Raw genomic sequence first — 16,836 nt, 5'->3', positions numbered from 1 at the left:
CATAGAATAAGTACTAAATGGGGGAACAGGGCTACAACACTCAAATCGATTCATTACATCAAATATTGTCAGGAGAAGGAGCCCATTATCGACACCTCAAAAAGCTAGCCTTAGCTCTCGTAGTTTCCTCTTGAAAGCTTAGGCCTTATTTTCAATGCCACCTGACAGCCGTTGTGAATACATTTCCCTTAAGCAGTGTCCTTCACAAGCCTAAGTTGTCAAGTCATTTGGCTAAATGGGCAGTCAAAATGAATGAGTTCGACCTTGAGTACAAACCATAGACTTTGATCAAGTCATAAGTTTTGCAAGGCTTTGTGGTTAATTTTAGTCCGATTTTAATGCACTTAGCTGCTAAGGAAGCAGTACTGGTGTCAGAAATGATATCGGGAGTTTGGATCTTGTTTACGGATGGAGCTTCCAATGTAAAAAAATCCGATCTCTGGATAGTTTTAGTCATGCCCTCGGGGGAAACCCTTAGGTAGGCCATTAAAAATGTTCCGTTAACTAATAATGATGCCGAGTATGAGGCTTTGGTTGCAGGGCATAAACTAGCCCGGGGGCTAGGCTCTAAGGTCATCGAGGTAATATGTGATTCCTAAGTGTATGGGATTTTTGACACAAAGGAAGAGAGAAGACAATAATACATGAACAAGGTTCGGGCATTGCTTGCATGATTCAGGGAAAGGTCAATCATCCACATTCCAAGAGAAGAGAATGTGGAAGGAGATGCATTAGCTAATTTGTGGTCATCCACAAAAATGAAAGGGTCTGACTCCAAATGGTCATCCAACTTCTTCATTTGATGTTGGACGTGGATGGTTATGACGAGGTAAACTCGACCAACTAGGTCTGGGACTGGAGGAACGAGTTCATCGAGTATCTCTAGCATGGAAGACTACTTGAGGACCCGAAGGCGTCCCGGGCACTGCAAACCAAAGCAACTCGCTATTACCTCTTAGATGGACAGTTATACAGAAGATCATACCAAGTACCATTGGCCCGGTTTGCGGGCCTCAGAGGCGGATTATGTTATGAAGGAAGTCCACGAAAGAGTTTGAGGGAATCACTCTAGTGCAGATTCGTTAGTTCTAAGGTTGATCAGGGCAGGTTATTACTGACCGTGGATGGAGCAGGACGCAAAGGCGTTCTTTCAAAAATGTGACAAATGTCAATGCCATGCATAGTTGATGCACCAATCGGTAGAACCTTTGCACTTGGTGTTGTCCCCACGTTCGTCCTCTACCAGCATGTCCCGAAAAGGTAAGATTTTTTTTGTTTCAACTGATTACTTCACTAAATGGGTTGAAGCATGTCCTTACCAGAATATCAGTGAGCGTAAAGTGGTCGACTTCATATGGGACCACATAATCTGCCGATTCGGAATATGAAGGAAATTGCTTTTGACAACGGGCCGCAGTTCATAGGTTCAAAACTCACAAATTTTTTGGATGATTTTAAAATCAAGAGGATTACATATTGACCGTATCATCCAAGTGCTAACGGACAAGTGGAATTAACCAACAAGGTAATTTTTTAGAACCTTAGAAAGAAGTTAGAAGTTGTTTTAAGGGCAAATAGCCCGATGAGCTACCGGGTGTGTTATGGGTATACCAGACAACGATGAAGTTGAGCTCGGGAGAAACACCTTTCTCTCTCGTGTATGGCGCGTAAGCTTTAATACTAGTGGAAGTGGGGGAGCCGACTTTAAGGTTTTCCCGAACAAATGAAAAACAAACAATGAAGCATTGCTGGTAAAACTAGACTTGCTAGATGAGCACGGGGACATGGAGTACGTGAGGATTGTGGCTCAAAAGAAAAGAATGGAAAGATATTATAATCGTAGGGCCAATCTCCGTTACTTCAAAGTAGGAGAAATGGTTTTCAGAAAGGTGACCCAGAGCACTCTGAAAGTCAATGCCGGGAAGTTGGGACTAACATGGGAAGTTCCTTACCGTGTGTCAGCTATCATCGGTAAAGGATCGTACGAGTTGGACAATCAAGATGGAGTCAAATTACCCAGAAATTGGAACTTGACTCACCTCAAAAGGTATTATTGCTAATGGATATTACCGATACTGAAAGTATGTGCTGCACTTTTTTTCCCTTCGTCTAGTTTTTGTCACAATCGCGTTTTTCTGGCAAGTTGGAAAGCATACTACTAAGGAAGCATCATTGGCAAACCCAAGACCTTTAAATATCAAGGCACAAAATTTTCACATCGATGGTAAACGGCTATATGGATGGTTAAATAATCTTTGGTTTGGTGGCAAGCTTTGCCTTCCATCACTAAAAAAGGATTATTTAACCATTCACAAGTTGTCTCCACCGGTGAAGCAAGACTTCCAATATTCAAATTCGCATACTTTGCATTCAAATACTAGGGGAGAATAATATCTGATACGACACCAAGAGTGCCACAAAAATCGGGAACTACTAGAACCGGGATCAATAATGTCTCATGAGGGCCGCAGACTGCATGATCAGCCCCGAATAAATAAGTTATACAAGTGAGCCACATGTATTGGCAGTTTTATTTACTTTACCAAATGGATACTTATGTACTGTTAAAGATAGAAGGAATAAAATTAAGTCCTTTTAGTTTTATCTTATTTCTTGTCCAAATGATGAGTTAATTTTATCGTTTGAAAGTTAACTAAAACTTCAAATGCCTGTACCCGAATGAAAAGGAGACGTCCTCTTTAAGAGCACCATAAATATAAGAGCCCACTCTTATGAAACCCTTATAGCAAAGGGCAGATTCTAGAAGAGTTTATGCCTGTAATCAAAAGCTATCATATTAAAATATACTTGAAGCTTTAATCGATTAAATATAAAAGGAATACTTTTACATGATACTTAAGCAAAACATTCTTTATTTATCAAGTGCCAGACTTGATGAAAGGTTTGGTATATTTACAAAGTACAAAAAGAAAGTTATGCACATTGTCGCTAGAACACGAAGGGACAGAAGGATCTACGTTTCCCCCAGTAGAGGAAGGCTGATCCGCTATCGGTTCGGGGCTTTCATCTTCTTTAATGCCCCCTTCGGTTCTCGAGTACTCGGGACCAGTACTCGAGGAGTCAGTCGCAGTGGGTCGGGTTGGTAGATTTTCACGAGCAGACAACTCCAGTTTTCGGGCCTTGGCAATATAATCGTCTATGATGGTGATGCCCACTTTGGCCTCCTCCAAAGTCTTCCTCTTCATATGATATATAGCATAGGTTTTATTGATGATAATGGAATCTTCTTGAATCTGGAGTTGAGCTCAGATTTTATCAATTTCGGCTTACAGACCATCCATTGTAAACAAATGAAACACACTATACAAAAAGGCTGTATTTCTATTTTGCTCTGAAAAAAATAGCTTTCTTTCACTCTATCGTTATTTCTATTTGTTCTCTCCGAGACGATGGGTTCGGAACCAGGCTTGTTATCTTCTTCAATTAAATCTCAATTTTAAACTTATATATTTATCATTTTTGGATCAAATTAATTCGCTTGTCTATTACCCACGTAAAACTTTATATGCTTATCAGGGAATAAAAACAAAATTTTAATAAAAACAAAATATTTCTGCAATGAAGTGAGCTCTTCAGGGATAGTTTGCCACTTTATGACTTCAATTGCTATGCCCCATTTTCTTTGTAACTTTCAGCAATTTTAATAAGTGAACAAGTAGTTGTATAAGTAACTACGTGACCGGTCATTTTGACCATTTGCACAATTATTTGCTGGTTCGAGGTCGTGAGTAGCTTCATGTGATGTATTATGACTTGCATTTATATTTGTTTTTGATTTTCGAGTGGTTCGGGATTGATTTGGAATAATGATTCTCATTTTAGAAGCTTTGAGTTGGAAGAGTTGACCAAGTTTGACTTTTGTGTATTTGATCTTGGATTAGTGTTTTGATTAACCCATTATGTCCAGATGGTAATTTTTAACTTGGGCGTATTCCTGGATTTGCATTTGGATGTTTCTAGAAGGTTTCGGCAATATTTGGCGAAAGTTGGGAATTTGAAGGTTTGGAATGTGCATAAGTTTAACCGAGAGTTGACCTTAATGAAATTGGGTTCGAATTATTTTTCCAAGAGTTGAAATAGGGTTTTTATGTCATTTGAAACTTGTGTGTAAAATTTGAGGTCATTCCGAGTTTATTTGATATCATTCGGCACGAGTTTTGGAAGTTGAAAGTTCAAAAGTTCATTAAGTTTGATTTTAGGTGCGATTCTAGGTTTTTATGTTGTTATGTGTAATTTGAGGTTTTGAGTAGGTCTGTGCTACATTTTGGGAATCGTTTCCAAGTTCAGACAGGGTCCCGAGGGTTCGGGTGAGTTTCGGTCGGGTTTCAGACCATTTTGGGCCATGATGGTATCACCGGTTTCTGATGCATCATTTGTTCTTCGCGATCGCGAGGATGAAGCCATTATCGCGTAGTGTTAGGAGCCAGTGTTCTTCCCGATGGTTGAGTTTTAAAGCCTTCACTTTTGCATCCGGGACTACGAGTTCGCGTATAGTTGAATTGGGCTGGGTAGTCATGGTGGGTACTTCTACGCGATCGCGCTGGTGAATCCGCATTCGCGAAGGTATGACAGTTGTGTTCCTCACGTTTGCGAGAGTATTTCAGCGAATGCGTAGTGTAATTTGTGGCAGTGCAATTTTCGTTCATCGCAATCGTGTAAGGTACCACTGGGCGGTGCATATAAGTACTCTATTCGAACTTTGAGCTCATTTTATCACATTTTGAGGTGTGGAGCTTGAATTTGGGCGATTTTGGAGAGGATTTTCACCACATGGATTGGGGTAAGTATTTTTTACTCGGTTTTGATTATATTCCATGATTTCATCTGTGATTTTGTAATTTGATTGATGATTCTAAAAGAGAAATTGGGGGGGGGGGGGGGGGTTTGTCTAAACTTTTCTAAATTAGTATGGTTCGACTCGTATTCGAATGGGTTGTCGGAATTTGTGATTATTGTTGGGTTTCGAGATGCGGGTCTGGATTAACGTTTTGGTTGACATTGAGTATTTGATTAAAGATTTGAGATTTATCTCTTGGGTTTGTTTCCCATGGGGTTATTTGATGTTTTGGAGTTGCTTTTGGCTATTTTCGAGCAGTTCGGAGGTTGATTCATGTGGGATGGCATTTCTAGAGTATTTTTTAGCTTGCTCGGTATTTGATTTGGCTTGTTTGAGGTTAGTAACACATCAAAACCTGTATTTGAGGGTAAATATCGCTAAGAACTATAATATTTTAGATGATTTGGGGGTGACGCGTGTGCTAGGTGAATGGCGTGTGTGCGTGCACTGAGTTGTTTATGATCCGGGTAGTTCTTAGGCTATTATGTGTCTTACTTTGCTATCATGATTCTTTGATATCATATTTTCTCCATTTGTATGACTACGTGAGTTATTATTCATGCTAGAAATCATGTCTAGGCTATCTGCTTAATTAGTTGAGACATGATAGGGATATATTTGCCATTTTGAGCTATTTGCCTCAACCGTAGTCATATTGTTCAGTCATGATAGTTATATCCGCATGTTATATTTTTGTCTCTTTACACTTTTGATATGTTGTCTCACAAGTTACTGGTGTCCTTGTACGGGACACGAGTTTGAGCTGAATTTGTAGCACATTGTGATACTATGTATTTTATAATTGGGTTATGTTTTTGTGATATGTGAGACATGCGGATTTATGATTGATGTAGGCCATGGAGCCGTGTTGTGAGTTATGTTGGATCGGGTCGCACGCCGCAACGGATTAATATTAGATCGGATTGCACGCCATAACAAATCATTATTTGGTTCGGATTGTATGCCGCAACATGCCATATTGGCTTTTGATTAGTGATTGGGCAGGATCCGCCCCTCCGGAGTTTGACATGCTAGTAGTGACCGCAGGCCCAGTGATATATACACGTGCTTTGGTGAGGGGTTTTTTAACCAGGCACTCATACAGTTCTGAGTGATTGTGTGTGTGATGACGTGGGGCATTTGAGCTAGGCACCTTGAGTGTGATGAGAGTTAGCATACTTGATGATATCATTACGAGTTGTTATTGGCTATTGGTGTTGGATTCTAACCTTCTTTTTATATCGTCACTGCTTTCAACCTGAGGTTAGGTTTGTTACTTATTGAGTGCATGGGGTCGGTTGTACTCATACTACACTTTTGCACCTTGTGTGCAGATTCTATAGTTGATGTTGTTGTTTATGGTGGGAGCTGGCATTGAAGATATACCTGCCTTCCGGATTTAGCTACCACTTGTCCTTGATAGTATTAGATTTGAATTCTGTTTACGTACATTCCAAACATATGTTATATATATTTCATACTAGCTTTGTAAATCTAATGCTTAGTGGCTCATGACTTGTACTAACAATCTTTGGGATTTTGTATAGAAGTCTAGTTGTTTTACTTATTGACTTTTATTATTCTCATTTGAGTTGTGTTGACTATTGTTTGTTTTACCCAGCGGGTTGAGTTATGTTCCATTACTACTTGATGTATTTTGGGTCGTGAGAGTATCGCAAAAGAAAAGTAAAAAGAAGAAGTAATTTCATGAGTTAATATGTACTTGAAACATGTTCTTTTCACATGATGAATACAACTTATCTATTAAATAAACAACTGATAAATGACATAATAAAGCCAAAGCAAAACAATAGTCATACATCTCCAAAACCGGTATTACGAGTCATAAGCTCTACTGAAATACATTAAAAATCTCTATATACAATACTGATTTGGAATGAAGATAAACAGTGGTAAAGATAATTTCAAAAGGTGCCTTTGAGGCCTGCGAGTGTCGAGCATATATACTTTGAAGTCTCTGCAATGTTTGAATCAACTCACTAGCATCCGGCACGATCAGAGGGACCTAGATCTGAAAAAAATAATTGCAGAAGCGTAGTATGAGTACACCATAACGGTACACAATAAGTATCAAGACTAACCTTGGTGGAGTAGTGATGAGGTACAAGTCAAGACACTCACTAGACATGAAAACCCGTGCAGACTATTAATATAAAGCTAACAATGAATATTTAAAGCAATAAATGACAACAAGGAGTTAACATATAATAAAGCAGCAAAAATAATCAAATACACAGTTTAGTACAAGTGAAATAATTGAAGGAATGCAATAACAGTTCAAATAATCAAGTCGTTCCAACACAGAATGTACAACAAGAATCTCCCCGAGATAGAATACCCCATAATCACAAATCATAAGTCACAAATCACAAGTCTTCCTTATAACGTCGTGTGAGCCTTACATTTAAAACATTTTTTCCGAAATAGCTTTATGTGCTTTTGCCCCCTTATCTCGCCGTGTGTGCTTTCAAATGAAGTAATTCGCCTTACTAGCAACGCGCGCATAAAACCTCCTTATCTCGTCGCATGCGCATCAATTTCACCCCCTTATGCCGCCACATTCACATCTCGTCAAAATACAATAATCAACTCGAACCACGCGTGCCCATATTCTACAACATTGCCAAAACAACAATACCGATATCACAATAATACATAGTCCTCGGCTCAACAACAATGTGTTCAAGAATCTCAATAACAATAAAATAAAATGATAAATAACTCAACAATGAAAGATATTCCATATAATTACAACTTCAATTCAAAACATGTAAATAGCCCTCATTTGTAACGACCTAAAATCCAACTAGTCGTGATGGCACCTAACCTTACCCGCTAGGTAAGCCAGTTAACAAAAATCCGATTCAATTGAGATTTAGAGTTTACAAAGCTGGTATGAAATAAATACATCTATTCGAAATATGCTTAAATAGATTAATAATTCTAAAGTTACCAAGAACAAAAGGTAGCTATAATCATAACGCAGGGACATCTTCAATGCCAGCTCCCGCCATACACAACAACATCATCTCCAAAATCTACACGCAAGGTACAGAAGTGTAGTATGAGTACAATCGACACCATTACTCAATAAGTAACAAACCTAACCTTGGGTTGAAAGCAGTGATGATCTTGGACAATGGTCAGAGTCCAACACCAATAGCCAACAACAACTCATAACAATATAATAAAAGTAGTACAAGAAACAACTCAAAAATATGATGCTCAACTCGTTCATAGTTACGGAAAAATAGGCATGCTATTCAAGTGTAATAGTAAAACCCAAATCTTTCACCGAAATCACCAAAATATGAGTAAGGCAGAAATCTGTGATTTTTCCCAAAAACTTTCAACAATCGATAAGATGTTTTAACCTCATATAGCACGAGGAAAGTACATATCTATGCATACATGTCAATGTGCATGTAAAGCCATAAATGTCACAAAAACCATGTAACATGAGGAAATGCATCTCTATGCCCGTATGTTAAGTATACATGTCAAATGCAATGCGTCACTGTGATGAACTCATGTACTCACACTCTCAGAGTACGCAATATTACTATCTCACACTCCCACTCATCACGCTCAATCACTCAGCACACTCAGTCACTCAGGATTGTACGGTACCTGCTGCGCTGCGCATCATGGCCTGCTACGGCATGCAGTCTGATCCATATAATAATAATACATATAAAGCCAATGTGGCCTACCGCGGCATGAAGCTGGATCCCATCAATCTCACTCATAATCTGGCCCTCAGGCCCTAACTCAGTCATCAATCTCTCCAGTCTCTCGGGCTCACAAATTTCATGCCAATCAGCTCAAATAATGATAACATGATTTGACAACAGATGATAACAGAGACTGAGATATGATATGCAAATGAATGAATATGACCGAGTATGTGGTTGCAATTTAAGCAAATAACTCAACATCAGAAATGACCTCAGTGAGTCCCAATAGAATAAGCATTTATCCTAAACATGGTTTCTAACGTGGATTACAAGTCAATTACTCTAGCATGTAGAAATTTCATGGATAAAAACAAGATTAGGTAGCTACACAGTACCACAGAATCAACCGAGCCACAATTCACACAGTGCATGCCCTTACGCCCGTCACCTAGCATGTGCGTCACCTCAACACCAAATACATAACACGTATATTCAGAGGTTCATACCCTCATCACCAAGTTTAGAGGTGCTACTTACCTCGAACAACCTGAATCCAACATAGAGCAAGCCAAACGATACCCCAAAAATGCCATCCCACATGTACCGACCTTCGAACGGCTCGAAACTAGCCAAAAGCAACTCAAGAACATCAAATAATGCCAAAGGAAACAAACCCAATCGATAAAGGTCGAATCTTTAATCAAAAGTCCAAAGTCAACCCAAAAGACAAACCCGGGCGCACACCTCGGAACCCGACAAAACTCACAAAATCTGACAACATATTCAATTACAGTCTAACCATACTATTTTCACTTAAATCCGACTCTGAATCGGTGTTCAAAACTCAAAAATTCACTTTATGAAATTATAGACAAAAATCCCCAATTTCTCTCTTGACATCCTCAATCAAATGCCAAAAACTAAGATAGATTCATGAAATATAGTCAAAACTGAGTAGAGAACAATTACCCTAATCCATAAGGTGTAAATCTCTTCATAAATTGTCTCAATGCGAGCTCCATAGCTCCAAATATGCAAAAATGGTCGAAACCTGCGAAATAGAGTACTTTATATTCACTGGACGAATCAATGAATCGCGATCGGGGAAATAACATTGCGATCGCAAAGAAGAAATGCACTGCCCCTAAAAATGCACTACACGTTAGCGAGCCTAGTCATGCAAACACGGTTACCGCAGATGCCAACACTTTGCAAATGCAGACGGACCTACCCGAATGGGAGGAGAATTCACCTACTCCCAGCTCCTCGTCTATGCTCTATGCGATCGCGGTTCCCTTCATGTGAACGCGAACAGTAACCCTCACAACCCTTCACAAACGCGATCATCTAATCGCAACAGTGATGATGAAAGGGCCCAACTCCAGATTTCATCTACTGGATCGCATCCCCATCTTCATGATCGTGAAGGACAATCGAGGCATCAGAAACCAGCAGCAACCAACAATGAAAATATGAAGAAAAATGGTCCGAGATCAATCTGAAACACGCCCGAGCCCCTTGGGACCCTGTCCGAACATACCAACAAGTCCTATAACCTAACATGGACCTATTCGATGCCTCAAATCACGCATAAAAAAATCTAAACAAAGAATCACATTTCAAATCAAACTTAATGAACTTTTGAACTTGCAACTTCCAAAGCTTGTGTCGAACCATGTCAAATCAACTAGGAATGAACTCAAATTTTGCGTAAAAGTCCCAAATAACATAACAAAGCTACTAGAGTTCTCGGAACCACAATCCGAATCCGATATCATAAAATTCAACTCCCGGTCAAGCTTATGAGCATTGAAAACCTTCAAAATGCTAACTTTTGCCAAATAGTGCCGAAACGTTCTAAAAATATCAAAATGCAAATCCGGGTATATGCCTGAGTGTAAAATCACCATCCGGACCTAACAGAACCATCAAAACTCTGAACCTAGGTCAAATACTAAAAAGTCAAACTTAGTCAACTCTTCCAACTTAAAGCTTCAAACATGAAATTCATTCTTCCAAACTAATTCTGAAACACCTGAAATGCAAAACTGATGATAACCACAAGTCATAATACATCATATGAAGCTAATCAACACTCCAAATAGTTGAACGGAATGCTAATGCTCAAAACGACCGGTTAGGTCATTACATTCTCCCCCACTTAAACATGCATTCGTCCTTAAACGTGCCCAGAGTCGTTCCAAAGCCATCAAAACGTTGTGTAACCTTACCATGTACATGCCCGGGGTGATCCCACGTCACCCCAATCCATGTAGGCCTGACAACACAACATAACTGAAGATCATTATTTTAACCTTAGTCTGTAAACCTTAGAACCCAATTTCCAACATCAGAAATTCCTTACAAGATTCGAATCTCGCATCTACACACTGTATAAGTCCGAACAAGGTTTATCAAGCCATAACCATATCTCTATACATAATCACATGATATACCACATAACTCAAATACTCATAGCAATAACTTTCGATCGCAATAGTCACTCGATAACTGTCACGACCCAAAACCTAACCCGTCGTGATGGAGCCTATCGTGGTACTAAGCAAGCCGACCTTTCCAAAACACTTTCAAAATTTAATAAAAATGAATTAAGACATTTAAAATAACCGGAGTTTTTCATAAAATGGGGGTAAAACCCAATTAAAATATAAGTGCGGAAAAATAGCCTAACATCGGGGTGTCACTAAGTCACGAGCATCTAACAACCAATATAGAAAATAGAGTCTGCTACAGTCTCTGCCAAATGCCCATACAAGAGAGAAAAGATAATAAGAAAGGAGAAACAAGGACTGCGGATGCCGGCAGCTACCTCGTATGTCTCTGATAAACAGCTCGCGCACGAACTCAGCGACCGCCAGAATCATACACGCTTGGATCTGCACATAAAGTGCAGGGTGTATCATGAGTACAACCAACTCAGCAAGTAACATAATTAAATAAGGAACTGAGAAGCAGTGACGAGCTATAAAAATACAGTTCATTTCAAAAGTTTTCAGTAAAGAGTGAACATGCTTTCAAATCCGGTGGTGTAAGTCAAATCAGTTCGATCTCAAGTAAAACAGATATGAATCTTCTAGAAATTTCACCACAACAATAGATAACAACTAAGTGCAATAATAAATAAAAGCAAGAACAACCTCTCAATGCAGCAGTCACTCAACTCATCTCAACAGCTCATACTTTCGGCTCTCAGCCCTCAATACACGCTCTTATTAGGTTCATGCGCTCACTGGGGGTGTGCAGACTCCAGTAGGGCTCCTTTAAGCCAAAGTGCTATATTGCTGCGGCGTGCAACCTGACCCAATCATATAAGTAGCCATAAGGCTCGTTGCGGCGTGCAACCCGATCCACAATCCATAAATAGCCATAAGGCTCGTTGTGGCGTGCAACCAGATCCATATAACCTCACATAGCTCACAGCTCGGCACTCAGACCCTATCTCAGTCACTAACCTCTCCAGCCCCTCGGGCTCATAGAATATCATAATAATCAGCCCAAACATAGAATACAACAAGAATCAACAAGAACTGAGAGGGAACAAAGATGTAACACACAAGTAAGACTGTGACTGAGTACAAGACAACAATTAGCAATCAATTTAACAAGTATACGACCGTTGCGGGTCCGAACATCGATATAATATGGCCTAAGCATGGTTTCTAACATGGAAGGCAATCAATTGCTCAAAGACAAGGAAGCACAAGTAATAACAATGGCTATTAGACTTTAAAATCTCACGGGACGGACCGAGTAACAATCCCCCACGGTGCAAGCTCACACGCCCGTCACCTAGCATGTGTGTCACCTCCAAACACTCACATCATACCAATTCTCGAGGTTTTATACCCTCAAAACCAGATTTAAGACTGCTAATTACCTCAAACCGAGCAAATCTCTACTCCGAAATGCCTTTGCGTCTCAAATTGGTCTCCAAATGTCCCAAATCTAGCCACAAGTAGAAATATACAATCAATATAGGCTAAAGGGATCGATTCCACAAGAAAAGTATTAAATTATAGCAAAAAATCCGAAATTGGCCCGAACCCGGCTCCTGGGCCCACGTCTCGAAATCCGACAAAAGTCATAAAATCCGAAAGCCTATTCACTCATGAGTGTAACCACACCAAATGTACTCAAATCCGATAACAAAATCCCATTCAAAACCTCAAAATCCTAACTCAAGACTTCTTCCTCTTTTTCCCCAATTTCTCACCCCCAAATCACAAATTAGATGATGAAATTAAAGATGAAATCATGGGATTTAACCAAAACCAAGTAAGAATCACTACCACATTCAACTCCACGAAAATCCCTTCAGGAATCGCCCAATTCTGTGTTTTCTAGCTCAAAATAGGCAAAATGGGTTCAAACCCTCGATTTTGAAATTAATACTGCCTGTCTATATATCCTTCATCGCGATCGCAGAACATTCCTCGCGATCTCGAAGCACAGCTATGCTGCCCCACATTTTTACCCTATGCGATCACGGAATCACCCACGCGAATGTGGATCACTGCCTCTCCTACCTATGCGATCGCATCCTGCCTCACGTGATCGCATAGAGCATTGGCCACACCTCCTCTCCTGCTCAAATCCTTCTACGCGAACGCGACCTTAGCCACGCGTTCGCGAAGCACATCTTCGCACACATACGCGATCGCATTCCTAAATCTGCGATCGTATAGAACAAACTAACCTTTGCCCGAAATAAGCTTACACGATCGCGAATGAATACATGTGATCGCGTACAAGGAAACCAGGACCTGCTGAAAATAGAACTTCAGCTATCAAGACAAGTCTAAAAATGATTCGTTAAGAATCCGAAACTCACTCGAGGTCCCCGGGACCTCAACCAAACATACCAACCAATCCTAAAACACCATACGAACTTAGTCGAGCCTTCGAATCACTCAAAACAACATCAAAACACCAATTACATTCGGATTCAAGCCTTAAGAACTTTTAAACTTTCAAATTCCACAAACGACGCTGAAACCTACCAAACCAGGTCCGATTGACCACACATTTTGCACACAAGTCATATTCAACATTACGAACCTATTCCAACTTTTGGAATAGGAATCCGACCCCGATATTAAAAAGTCAACCCCCCGATGAAACTTCCCAAAATTCGACTTTCGCCATTTCAAGCCTAAATTAGCTACAGACCTCAAATTCACAGTCCGGATACGCTCCTAAGTCCAAAATTACCCAACGGAGCTAACGGAACTGACTGAACTCCATTCCAGAGTCGTCTTCACACACATCTAACTACGGTCAAAATCCTAAGACTTAAGCTTCCGTTTTAGGGGCTAAATGTCCCAAAAAACTCCGAAATAAAAAACAAGACTTCCTGGAAACTCACATTAGCAGAAACAGATACGGGGAAAATAGTAAATAGGGGATCGGGACTAATACACTCAAAACGATTGGCCGGGTCGATACAATAACCAACCCGACACGGTAACAGACCTCATATCAACTAAAATCTTGTTCTTAACCTTCGTACACTGCCAATGATGAAATAAACATATAGAAACTCATAACCACTCATCAAATATACAAGTCATGGAGCTCTCTCTCTCGTCCGACAAGAACTAAAGCCAAATCCTAAGTCGATTTCCGATATTATTCTCCCAAACATACTATAATCAAATCCGATAGCACCCATTCTAGGTCCAATGGCCCCATCTCGTCAAATACATCCACTCTACTAACATGCCACACCAATACAACATAACACCTCAAACCATGCAATCCGTGCACCAATAAGCAATCATCCAAATGCACCCAACAATGGAAAATGACTTAAATCAGAGAACTGTCCCGCAAGATCAACAAGTACCACCACAACGCAATACAAAGAACCCATCACACATAGTAGAACCAAAACACACGAATATATCATAAAGGATTATATCTCATCATAACCCAGCTGCAATACGTGACCCATCCAAACACTGATCCATATGAAATACCTCAAGCCCCCAATGCTCAAAATCAACAACCACAAACAATTCGATATCAAGTACACAAAGTACATGACCGTAACCATGGAGAAGCGGATGAAACAATATACCTCCCAAAAAGACCATAACCAAGGCGCAGTCAACCATTCAACACCCCAATAACCATTTCGCTTGGATTCCGCTACACGGCCCGAATAGAACCACATCCTGTGTGCATATAACCAACAAATTACAACCCCTCGTAGCATAGAATAGTAACACATAGAACATATCAAAACATGAACAAACTCAACTCTAATCGAATGCCACACCCCTCAACACAAACGGTTTTGAGTCAAAAATTCTGACCCGGTGTAAAATACACATTCTCATCGGGCCTACTAATGGGCCCTAGAATTGACTCCAGTCATCCCCAAGTGGAAAAATGGCTCTCCAAAGTCCACAATAGCCTAACCATAGCAAGTAGTACCATCTAGCTAACTTTGGCCACATCTTCACAGTCTACAAACAATCTATTTATGAGAAATCTCAGTCTCCAAATTCATAAAAAACATGAATCACCATAGCTGATCCCAACTCCGCAACTTAAATGACTAACACATCTAACATACTTAATCATCCCCATGATAGATACTTCTATAATTCTACCATGCCACATAGCAAAAGTCTGAGTATCAGTAGTTGATCAACCAGGTGAGTACCGCAATACCAATAAAGCATCCGTAAGTCACAACTCAGTGCTCCTTCAAAATGTACACTCTTCTCAGGTAATACCAAATAGTGACAACATCTGAAATCATTTGTGCTGCATAAACTCATGACCTTCCTTTTAAAACTGAATCGTATACTTGCACATGCAAATCTGAAACTCACACCACGGGCCGCCTCTATTAGGCCATTATATGAAAACACAAGAACCTCATTATCAACTCTAAGTCACAAGAAAACTACATACTCAATTAGCCAGGAACCTTTCACATGATCCCATCCTGTAGAAAATCGCAATACACAACATGCTCCTCACGCCGGTATGAAATACCTATCTCAAACCGTGGTAGAAACCATCGAGAACTCTTTGAAACCTATTTGTACATAACCAAATCATCAGAACTGAATCCCTCTAAATAAACCAAGCCACGCAGGTCGCCAAACCCAAGAGTATTTCTACGAAACACCTATAGAGACTCACCACATCATAAGTACCCAAGGAACCGATCATATCCATTAACGTGCTGATCTAACCTACTACCAAGTTGTCCTATTTCTCCGAGTTCCTTCCGAATTACCCTCAAGGTGACACTTATCCTTGCTAGAACACCACGATCCTTACCCAAAGCTCACCGCAAGAGATCCTAGCATAAAGCCACACCGCCCTAAGGCCCATAAGCCGCTGTATTCTCTCTTAAGTACCCCAAAAGTACCACACCCAAGACACCCACTCTGAGGAGACCTTTTGTGAATCTAAAGTCGTTTCCTACACCTTCCTGATAATGAAATGTAGAATCCATAATTATATAGAAATATCACGAGTCTCGACACCATCCAATGTAAATCTTAGATTCTAGCCATATACAAATCCGAAAAATTCTCAATTGCTACATAGAAATATTGAATCTGTTAGAATCTTCTCGAGAGTCATCCACTCTGCTCAAATCTCAATTGCACCACCCAGACTGGCCGAACGACCTGTGCTCCATTAGTATGAGAACACCCAAAGAAGTAACCCCACCTTAATGCAACCGAGCAAATTCCCACTCCATGCGCACTACATCATTCACGAATACAACTCAATCATTTCATGATTCTCATATACCCATAAAGGGTAATACATCATGCATCAAGAAATTTCCTTGTTTAAGTCATCCTCAAAACCAGCCTCTGCAAGTCGTAGCCGATCCATAAGTATGCCTTAAACGAAAACCAGTACAACATGTAACCATGCAATCAAATCGTCGACAGAAAACTCCCTCACCTGGCTCAAAGCCATAGATTAAAACACTCGATAACTCACAATGACCATACTCTATTACTGCCATAAGACCGTAGTGAGATTCAACTAAATCCTTCCTAAGCTCATGTAACACAAACCATATAATACCTCAAGTCATGTGCTAAGCTCGTATTCATCCTCGTGTCGGTCAGGTTAACTTTCTCTAACAAGCCAAACTCAAACCGCAAAATCATAAATATCACACATCCGTAGATTGCCCCACAGGTGATAACCCACCTGCTTAGCCTCAAACTCGCATCTCTCTATGCCCTTTTATAGCCACAACTATTACGGAATCAC

Source organism: Nicotiana tomentosiformis, chromosome 8 (genome assembly GCF_000390325.3).
Source record: "Nicotiana tomentosiformis chromosome 8, ASM39032v3, whole genome shotgun sequence".
Taxonomy (NCBI): domain Eukaryota; kingdom Viridiplantae; phylum Streptophyta; class Magnoliopsida; order Solanales; family Solanaceae; genus Nicotiana; species Nicotiana tomentosiformis.
This window is presented reverse-complemented; position numbering follows the sequence as displayed.